At 43.1% G+C, this 9,945-nt stretch overlaps 1 protein-coding gene across 2 annotated transcripts in view; it reads left to right on the top strand.

Moving 5' to 3' along the window:
• Window positions 1–8,564: 8,564 nt before the first annotated feature.
• The window catches only part of RIPK1 (receptor interacting serine/threonine kinase 1), a 34,596-nt gene continuing 33,215 nt past the window's right edge, over window positions 8,565–9,945 (top strand). The window contains exon 1 of one of the 2 annotated variants that reach the window (XM_084796411.1): window positions 8,565–9,450. The gene's annotated coding sequence lies outside the window, so the exon portion shown is untranslated. The remainder of the gene's footprint in view (window positions 9,451–9,945) is intronic. The other variant, XM_084796410.1, reaches the window with a different exon arrangement.

The following is a 9,945-nucleotide window of genomic DNA, read 5'->3' as shown; positions in this document are numbered from 1 at the left end:
TAGAGATAAGCCAAATGCATTTTGCCTTAAGAGTATGGCATGAACATGAATCTTTGAGAGACAAAGGTGGAAATGTATGATGGAAAGTGAGGTGCACCGGTGTAAACTGACTAGAGGTTCACTTGTCATGGCGCACACTGTCAGCTTGACACATCCAGCCTTACTCATGAAGGTGTTTCCAGAGGTTTCACTAATGAGTAAAAGGTTCACCTTGAATGTGGGCAGCACCACCTCATTTGTCATGGCAAGCACTGTCAGCTTGACACATCTAGCCTTACTCATGAAGGTGTTTCCAGAGGTTTCACTAATGAGTAAAAGGTTCACCTTGAATGTGGGCAGCACCACCTCGAGACTGACTAAACAGAGAAAAGGGAAGAAGCTGAGGACTTGCATTCATTTCTCCCTGCTTCCTGACTACATATGCAAGCTGACCAGCCACCCATATCACTGCCACTCTGCCTCCCCTGCCACAGTAGATTGTACTCAAATGCTCAGCCAAAATGGCTCCTTGATTCCCACCTTAACTTGGCTTTGTCAGCTGTTTTGTCACAGCATCGAGAAAAACTGACCAATACAAGCTAGCAGGAACTCTACAGATGTGCAAGTGGCACATGACTGTCTTTCCCAGCAACATAAAAACTAGTCATAGACCATAAAAACTGAAAAGAATGAAACAAATATAAAAATAATTTTGCTAGTGTGGTAAAATTTTTCTTTAGTTTCTATCTTCATCTCTTTTATTATAACAAAAATACATAGCTGAGTACTTTATAAAGAAAAGTTAGTCTTGGTATTTTGTTTTGTTTTAGCTCATAGTTTGGGAAGCTAAAAGTTCAATATTGGGTGGCCCCATGTCTTTAACTTTCAATGAATGCATCAAAATAGATGGTGTTACTGTGGTGAGAACATGTGAGGAAGAGATCGTAGGTAAGGCAAAAAGCCAAAGAAGTTTGGGGGTCAGGCTCACTCATGTATTTATTTGACAAGCAAGTATTTTTATTGCTACAAAAGAAGGGTAGGAGTAGGAGACTGTCATTCGTTAGTATGTGAATAAAGCACTAAAAACAGTGCTTATTTTGTGGTGTCAACTTTTGTTCCAGTTATTGAAACATGCTGTTTTGTAAACCTTAAATACTTTCCCCCAGTCTACTGCTTCTCCTAGAAGATGCCAGTCAAAGAGTTACTCAAGTAAGCCTTCTCTGAAGATTAGATTCATCTTCTCTCTATTTAAATGACCCATGATACATTTTCAAGAACACTGTCCACAACAAAGGTGCTTTGTGCACTTAATCACATGCCACAGCAACCACACAGTCCTGTCCACATCCCATTTGACAGGCACAGAGTGTTTGTTTGGCCACATGGAAAGTTCTAGATTCCACCTGTAGGACAGGGGGTCTTGGAGAGCAGGCACAGAAAAGCCAAGTGATTTTCTTCAGAAATGAACCCAGCAGTAGGGCTTTGGCCCTTGTGTTGTTACCTCCATCCTACTCTCACTCCCATGGCCCTTGCATGCTCTTATCCAAGCTATAGGGTGTTTTGAATGACCTGAATATGAATCAACCTTGTCCATCAGTTGACTATAAGTCCTAAACAGCTTGTGCCTCAACTCTGTGTTCTAGCACGTGGCTGGGACAGAGTACTATGTACGTCATACCTTGTCACTCTTAATGCTTGCTGAGGACGAGTCTATGTGAACTCAGATCCCAGTCTCACCCACACAGTTCTACATTTCTATACCACGCCTACACACACGGCTTCAGGAGTCACAAACGAGACATCCAACTTAGCGCTGCGGTCAGTAAAATGGCTCCAAACTTTTTTGTTTGTTTGTTTGTTTTTTGTTTTTGTTTGTTTGTTTGTTTGTTTGTTTTTGAGACAGAGTTTCTCTATAAAGCCTTGGCTGTCCTGGAACTCCTTCTCTAGTCCAGGCTGGCCTTAAACTCACAGAGATCCACCTGCCTCTGCCTCTGCCTCCCAAGTGCTAGAATTAAAGGTGTGCATCTCCACCGCCTGACTCTCAACATTTTTTGATGGTTACAATTTTGGATAAAAAAAGGTTCTACTGGCAACTAAAGAATGAAGATCATAAAAACACATGGTATTGGCATAAAAACAGACATGTAGATCAGTGGAATCAAATCAAAGACCCAGAAATAAACCCATACACTCAAGAACACCTGGTTTCTTGTTGGGTTTGTTTATATAAATATAAACAATATATATATATATATATATATATATATATATATATATATATATATTTATATATTGCCCAAACTATACAACAGAACAAAGAAAGCATATTCAACAAATGCTGATCTAACTGGATGTCTGCGTGTAGAATAATAAAAATAGATCCCTATTTGTCACCCTGCACAAAACTCATGTCTCATGGATCAAAGACCTCAACATAAAAACAGATACACTGAACCCAATAGAAGAGAAAGTGAGGAATAGTCTTGAACTCATTGGCACAGGAAACAACTTCATAAACAGAAAACCAACAGCTCAGGCACTAAGATCGACAATAAATGGGACCTCAAGAAATTGAAAAGCTTCTGTAAGGCAAAGGACACTGTCAATAGAACAAACAGCAGTCTACAGAATGGGAAAAGATCTTCACCAGCCCTACATCCAACAAAGGCCTAATATCCAAAGTATATAAATAATTCAAGAAATTAAACACCAACAAACCAAATAACTCATTCAAAAATGGGGTACAGATCTACTAAATAGAGAATTCTCAAAGCAAATCGAATGGCTTAGAAACAAAGAAAGGATCAATATCCTTAGCCATCAAGGAAATGCAAATCAAAATGACTCTGAGATCCCATCTTACACTTGTCAGAATGGCTAAGAACGAAAATACAAGTTATAGCTCAAGCTGGCAAGGATATGGAGCAAGAGGAACACTCCTCTATTACTAGCAGAAGTGCAAATGTGTACAACTACTATGGAAATCAATATGGCACATCTTCAAAAATTGTAAATTGCAAGTCAACTTGGTCTACAAAGCGAGTTCTAGGACATTCAGGGTGGTTATACAGAGAAATACTGTCTTGAAAAAAATGAGAATTGGTCTACCTCAAGACCCAGCTATACCACTCTTGGGTATATACCCAAAAGATGCGCTACCATGCCACAAGGACACTTGCTCATCTATGTTCATAGTAGCTTCCTTCATAACTAGAAACTAGAAACAACCTAGATGTTCTTCAACTGAAGAATGGATAAAAAAAAATGTGGTACATTTACACAAGTGGGTATTACTGAGCTTTTAAAAATAAATGATATCATGAATTTTGCAGAAAAGTGGGTAGAAATAGGAACAAACCATCCTGAGTGCAACTCAGACCCAGAAAGACAAACATAGTATTGTACTAATTTATAACTGAATAGTAGGTGTTAAGTAAAGAATCCTACAATCCACAGATCCAGAAAGGCTAAGTAACAAGGAAGGTTCTGAGGTGGTGGTGGTGGTGGGCACATGGATCTCTCTAGGAAAGAGAATTAAAGTATATTTTGTGGTGGATTGGAGTAGGTGGGGATGGGAACAAGCAGGACCAGGCGGAGGAGAGAGGGATAGAGGGAGAGAGTATGGTGAGAAATGACTGGAATTGGGGGTCAGTGTGGAAACCTAGTGCAGTGGGAACTTCCTGGAGCCTATGAGAGTGACCCTAGCAAGAAGAGCTCCTAGTAATATAGGATTATGGAGCCTGAGCCAGCCAATATCTGTAACCAGTCAAGGCATCCAGTGGTGGGACTGGGTTACCAACCCAGCCACAAAACCTTCAGCCCACAACCTACTTATACTGCCTGCAAGAAGTGCTGGGACAATGGTAGCTCAGAGCTTGTGAGAGTAGTCAACCAATGACTGTTCTAATTTGAGGCCCATGCCATGAGCGGGAGCCCATGCCCAATATTGCTTGGATAAACAGGAGCAGGAAGCTAGAGGGCCCAGAGACCTAGGGTAGAACCAAACATGACTGCCCCACCCACCCACCCAAAAAGTCAATGAAATGATTCCTAATGATATTCTGCTAAGCTCAAGGATTGGTGCCTAGCCCAACTGTCACTGGAGAGGCTTCCCCAGCAGCTGATGGGAGCAGATGCAGAAACCCACAGCCCAACAAATGTAAGGTGGAGCTCAGTGAAACCCATAGAAGAGGGAAAGGAAAGATGGTAGGAGCCAGAGGGTGGAGGACAATAGGAAAGTACGCCCCAAACATCAACTAAGCACGGCTCATACGGAATCACAGAGATGGAAATGGCATTCACAAAATCTGCATAGGTCTGCACTAGGTCTTCTGCATTATGTTATGATAATTTACCTTGGGAGTGGGGTGTCCCTAACTCTTTTACCTGCTCCTGGGACCCTTTGCCTCTTACTGGGTTGCCTCATCCAGCCATGAAATGAGTTTGTGCCTAGTCTCATTGCATCTGATTATGCCGAGTTTAGTTGATATCCCTCAGAGGCCTGCTCTTTTCTGAAGGGAAATAGAGGAGCAGTGGATCTAGGGGAAAGGGGAGGGGGTGTGTAGGAGACTGGGAGGAGTGGAGAAAAGGAAGGCTTTGGTCAGGATGTATTACATGAGAGAAGAATAAATTTTAACGAGAAAAAAAGTTTTATATTGATGCTGCTGAGTTAGTAGTTTCACTTTTTAATCCTTGTCTAATTTTATGAAGAGCAGTCTCAAAGAATAAGCTGGAAAATTTGTGTGTGTGTGTTGTTGTTGTTGTTGTTGTTGTTTTTACCCTGAACTAGCTGGATTAAGAATTAAAGCATTTGTTCTTGATTATTTTTTTTTCAATCACCAGCTGCAGTTTGAATAAAATTGGCCCCATAGGCCCATAAGGAATGACTCTATTAGGAGGTGTAGACTGGTTGAAAGACATGTGGTATTGTTGGAGGACATATGTCAGTGGGGGGTAGGTTTTGAGGATTCAGAAGCTCAAGCAAGACACAGTGTCACTCTCTCTTCCTGGTGCCTGCTGATCCAGATGCAGAACTCTCAGCTACATCTCCAGCACCATGTCTACCTGTGTATTGCTATTCTTCCCACCATGGGTTAAACTGCTGATATGTAAGTCAGCCCCAATTAAATGTTTCCTTATAAGAGTTGCTCTGGTCATGGGATTCCTTCACAGCAACAGAAACCCTAACTAAGACACCAGTAAAAGTATCTGAATATAAAGTTTTGGGCCACTGAATATGTGCATGGAACAAAGATCAGACCATATATGCACTTGATGTAACTTGTGGCCTGACCCTCGCCACATTGGTATCTGGATAAAACAAAACTAACCACATTCCTCATAGATACTGACTAGCACTCAGCCTTGCATAACATTAATTCATAATGTTTTGCAATCTAATATCACTTGGTATTCAAAGTGCCAGTAAGTCTCAACTTGCATGGAAAGAAAAAAAAATTCAAGATGCTAACCCATATATTAAGTAGGCATTACTCATCTCTGAACAGTAGTTTTGGCCCTTCTTTTTTGATATTTATACAGAAGAGTTATACTCACATGGCAGATTTTAAATAAAAACTTTGCAATACATTCATTGTAGCAGTTATAAAAGTGTTAATATAGAATATCCTTGCCCTTTTAAAATATGATTTAGGCAATAACTTAGAAAAATGAAGGTGCATGAAGTACAAGAGAAAAACAACACAAGCATGGCAAAATGTTCACAACTGTAAGCTAAAGCGCAGGGTATTCACTGTACTATTTCTGCAACTTACGCTAAAGTTCAAACATTTTCAAACCATTGACTCCACAGCCGTGGATAACATGGATGACTCACAGAAGCACTCTGCTAAGTCAAAGAAGCCATCCAGACACAAAGGACAGCACACTGTATATGTATTTATATTTCACTTATTGAGAGTTATGGAAAAGGCTAATTACACTAACAGAAAGATTTATGGACTGAGGTGAGAGACCGTAAAATTGTGGAGAACTTCCTAAGGCTGCTGGAGGGTTTATGAATCATGATTATGGTGGCAGGTATGCTACTACATCTATCTGTCAAAACGAAGCAAATTAAACACTTAAAATTGTATGTGTATATGCAATGCATGCTTTGTGGTGTATTTAACTATGTACTACCAAAAAGATATCCATAACCTTTACTACCCAAGAAATTACCTACATTTGTAAAGAGGATCTTTACAGGGGTAATTAAGGATCTTGGGAGACTATCCTGTACTTATGGGGACCCTAAATTCAATGGCTGGTATCATTCTACAAGGATATAGAAGATGTGAGGGAAAGGGGGGATCCAGAAGAAGGCCATTTGAGGAAGAACCAAACAAAAGTGAAAAGGCAAGAACATCAAGGATTGCCTAAAGTCACCATAAACTGGGAGAATCAGAAAATCTGAAAGGAACTAACGTTGTGACACCCTGATTTCAGACTTCTAGCCTCTAAAATGGTAAGACAATGAAATTCTGTTGTTTAACCCAAAACAACAAAACCTCAAAACAAAACAAAACAAAAAACAAAACAAAACCCTTTTCAATGGTGAATTACAAATAGGCATTAATATAGCATTAAAGTGTTTTTATTATAAAAGGAAGTCTTAAATCAATAAACTATCAATTCAATGCTAACAAATTCTGTAATTCATTTTAGTGCCAAGTAGTACTCCATTGTGTAGATTTACTAGAGCTACTGAAAAGTAACTCATTTACTTTCAAGTTTTGGCAATTATGAAAAGCTGCTGCAAAAATTCAGACACAGGAATGGGAGTGCTTGTTCTTGCAGAGAACCTGGTTTTCAATCTCAGCACTCAGAAGATGACTCTCCACCATCCATAAGTCTAATTCCAGGAGTTCCGATGCCCTCTTCTGACCTCCACAGGCACCAGGCATGCCTGCCAGAGGTACACAAACATGCAATGAAAACACTCATACATATAAACCTTTAAAAAATCAATTTAGGTACAGGGGCTGGAGACATGAGTCAGCTGTTTCTCTTCCAGAGGACCCAAGTTTGCCTCCCAGACCGACATTAGACAGCTCATCTGTAACTCCAGCTCCAAGGGACCTTAACGCCTTTCTGTGGCCTCCAGGAGGATCTGCACTCACCTATACACACTCAAAAAGAAAACAACAACTAACTTGGGTACAGGGACCCAGAGAAGACAGCTCATGGTTCCTAACATATGGACCTGAATTCAATCCCTAGCACCTGAGTTAAAAACCCTGGACATGGTGACACTCCTGATACCAATGACGGAGAGGCAAGATCTTGAGGTTCACTGGCCAGCCAGCTTAGCCTACTCCACAAGCTAAAGGTAAACAATGAGACCTTGTCTGGAAAAGAAAAAGATGCATAGTGAGAGAAGTTTCTGGAGATTGACTTCAGTCCTCCACATATGTGCAGTTTTGCGCGCGTGCACACACACACACACACACACACACACACACACACACACACACACCCAACTCCCAATCCCCACCTCAAACCCAACTTAGGTACATGTATTTATACTTTAGATGTATGTATGTACATACCTGTGTGTGTGAAACTTCTAAATCAAACTATAATCATAAAGGCAACATTTTGTATTCTTTGCAGGAATATATGTGATTTTCAGTTATTATACATTTTCATCAGCATTTGTGAATGTTGGGATTTGGGCTATTTTATGTGTAGTTTATGTCAAAGTTGAGATTCCCCTAATGTCCTATGACACTGGGCATCTTTTAAAATGCTTATCTGCATTGTGTGTTAGTTAGGGTTTCTATTGCTGCAGCAAAGCACCAGGAACAAAAAGCAAGTTGGAGAGGAAAGGGTTTATTCGGCTTACACCTCCAGATCATAGTCCATCACCGGAGGAAGTCAGGACAGGAACTGAAGCAGGCCTGGGACCTAGAGGCGGGAGCGGATGCAGGGGCCATGGAGGGGTGCTGCTTACTGGCTTTGCTTCCCATGGCTTTGCTTTCTTATAGAACCCAGGAACAGCAGCCCAGGGATGGCACCACCCACCATGGGCTGGGGCAGCTCCATTGCTCACTAATTGAGAAAATGCCTTATAGCTGGATCTCATGGAGACATTTCCTCACCTGAGTCTCTCTGATTAGTCTAGTTTGTCAAATTGACATACAAATCCAGCCAGTACAATGAGGTATCTGTTAAAAGGGCTGTGAACTTTCTTAAAGTGATGGGTTGCATGCTTTAGTAAGATTTGTCTTTTTTTTTTTCCCCTGAGACAGGGTTTCTCTGTGTACCCTTGGCTGTCCTACACTCACTTTTTAGACAAGGCTGGCCTCGAACTCAGAGATCCACCTGCCTCTGTCTCCCGAGTGCTGAGATTAGATTAAGGGCGTGCGGTTTCTTTGACATGTCTTTTGTGATCTTCTCCCTCTCTTGACATATTTATGTTTTGACAATAAGTGATCATTGTAGTATTGTGCAACTTGCTGCTGCTGCTGCTTTTCTTCTCCTTCTTCCTCTTATTTTGTTTTGTTTTGTTTTTTAGACAGGGTTTCTCTTTGTAGGCTTGGCTGCCTGGACTCACTTTCTAGACCAGGCTGGCCTCGAACTCACAGCAATCTTCTTGCTTCTGCCTCCCTGAGTACTGGAATCACAGGCATGTGCCATCAAGCCTGGCTTTATTGGTTTTGTTTATTTGTTGTTGTTGTTGTTGTTGTTGTTTTGGGTTTGTTTGGTTTGGTTTGGTTTTTTGTTTGTTTGTTGCAACTTGCTTAATGACACCTGTAGCAACACTTATTTTTTGCTTGAGATTTCACAATTACAATTTTAAGATGGCTACAAATTAATCACATGTCTTCCTCGACAGCCTGCCGTGGTAAATGAACGATAGTTTGCCAGTGGTTCTATCACCGCTGCACCCCCGAAACTCTCAATTCCACTGCAGCACCCAGTGCTTTCCAGCGGGCCAAGCTGTCTCCGCCCTGACACACAGCAGCTATGGTCGCCTCTTTTTAAAGGCTCTCTAGGAACTAGCTGGAAAACAAGGCAGAAGTGCGATTCTTCTCGCTGGCACCGAGCTCCTCCCGCTAACCCGCTAACTCAGTGCCCAGCTGGGAGGCTGTCGCCGCCCGAATACACCGCCCCGGGGCGTGAGCAGAGGCGGAGACGCGGCTGACGAAGCCCAGCACCGCCCCAGAGGAGTTCGGTACCGGCGGACGAGCGGAGCGGCCTCGGGAGCGCGGGTGTCGTCGGTGCGGCTCACCTCCCGGGTGTCGAGCGGCGGCTCGAGGCCCTTGGAGGAGCCCAGGGGACGCAGCAGGAGGTGAGGCGGAGAGTGGCTGGGCGCCACTTCTGCTCCGGGCTCGACCGCGTCCTCCTTAGGGATCTGGAGCAGTCTTGCCCGGGCAGCCACGGCAAGGCGCAGCCCCTGACGCCCACCGCCCGTCCCTCCTCACCTGGGCCCGGGAACGTGGCGGCGGAAACCAAAGCGACGCTGAGGTAAGCCAGTGCCGGGCCGAGGCCGGGGCCGCAGCTACTTTTCTCGGCAACTGGCTTCCCGGAAGGGGCGGGGAGCGCGGGATTCCAGCGCTTGGACCAGAGGGCGGGGCTCGCTGTTTCCGGAAGCAGCTTAGTGGGCGGGGCCGCAAGCGTACCCGGAAATCGAAAAGCGCGGGATTTGCTGTCATTTAGCAGAAGGTTGAACCCTTCTTGAGGTAGTTTTAGCTCAAGTCGCGACAAAAGTTGGACATGTTTAACGTGGACACCTGGGCCGTGGCCACGGTTACGCTGTGACTGTAGAGCAGGTGTTTTTCGCGCACTGTTCTTTCGGTAGGGATGATGGGTTATTGAAGTGTCAGTGCCCTAACAAGGTCACATAAATGTAACCTACCAACCCTTTAAATGGCTCTTTTATTGTTGTTGGGGCAGCAGAAGGTTGTAGAGCAATCAGTAGCTTTCATCACTATCTTTGAGGCGAGCTGGCAAATGAGGAAC

The sequence above is a fragment of the Acomys minous genome (genome assembly GCF_964271855.1).
Source record: "Acomys minous genome assembly, chromosome: 9".
NCBI lineage: Eukaryota > Metazoa > Chordata > Mammalia > Rodentia > Muridae > Acomys > Acomys minous.
Note: the sequence above shows the minus strand (reverse complement) of the source record. Positions and strands in the feature narration are given on the sequence as shown.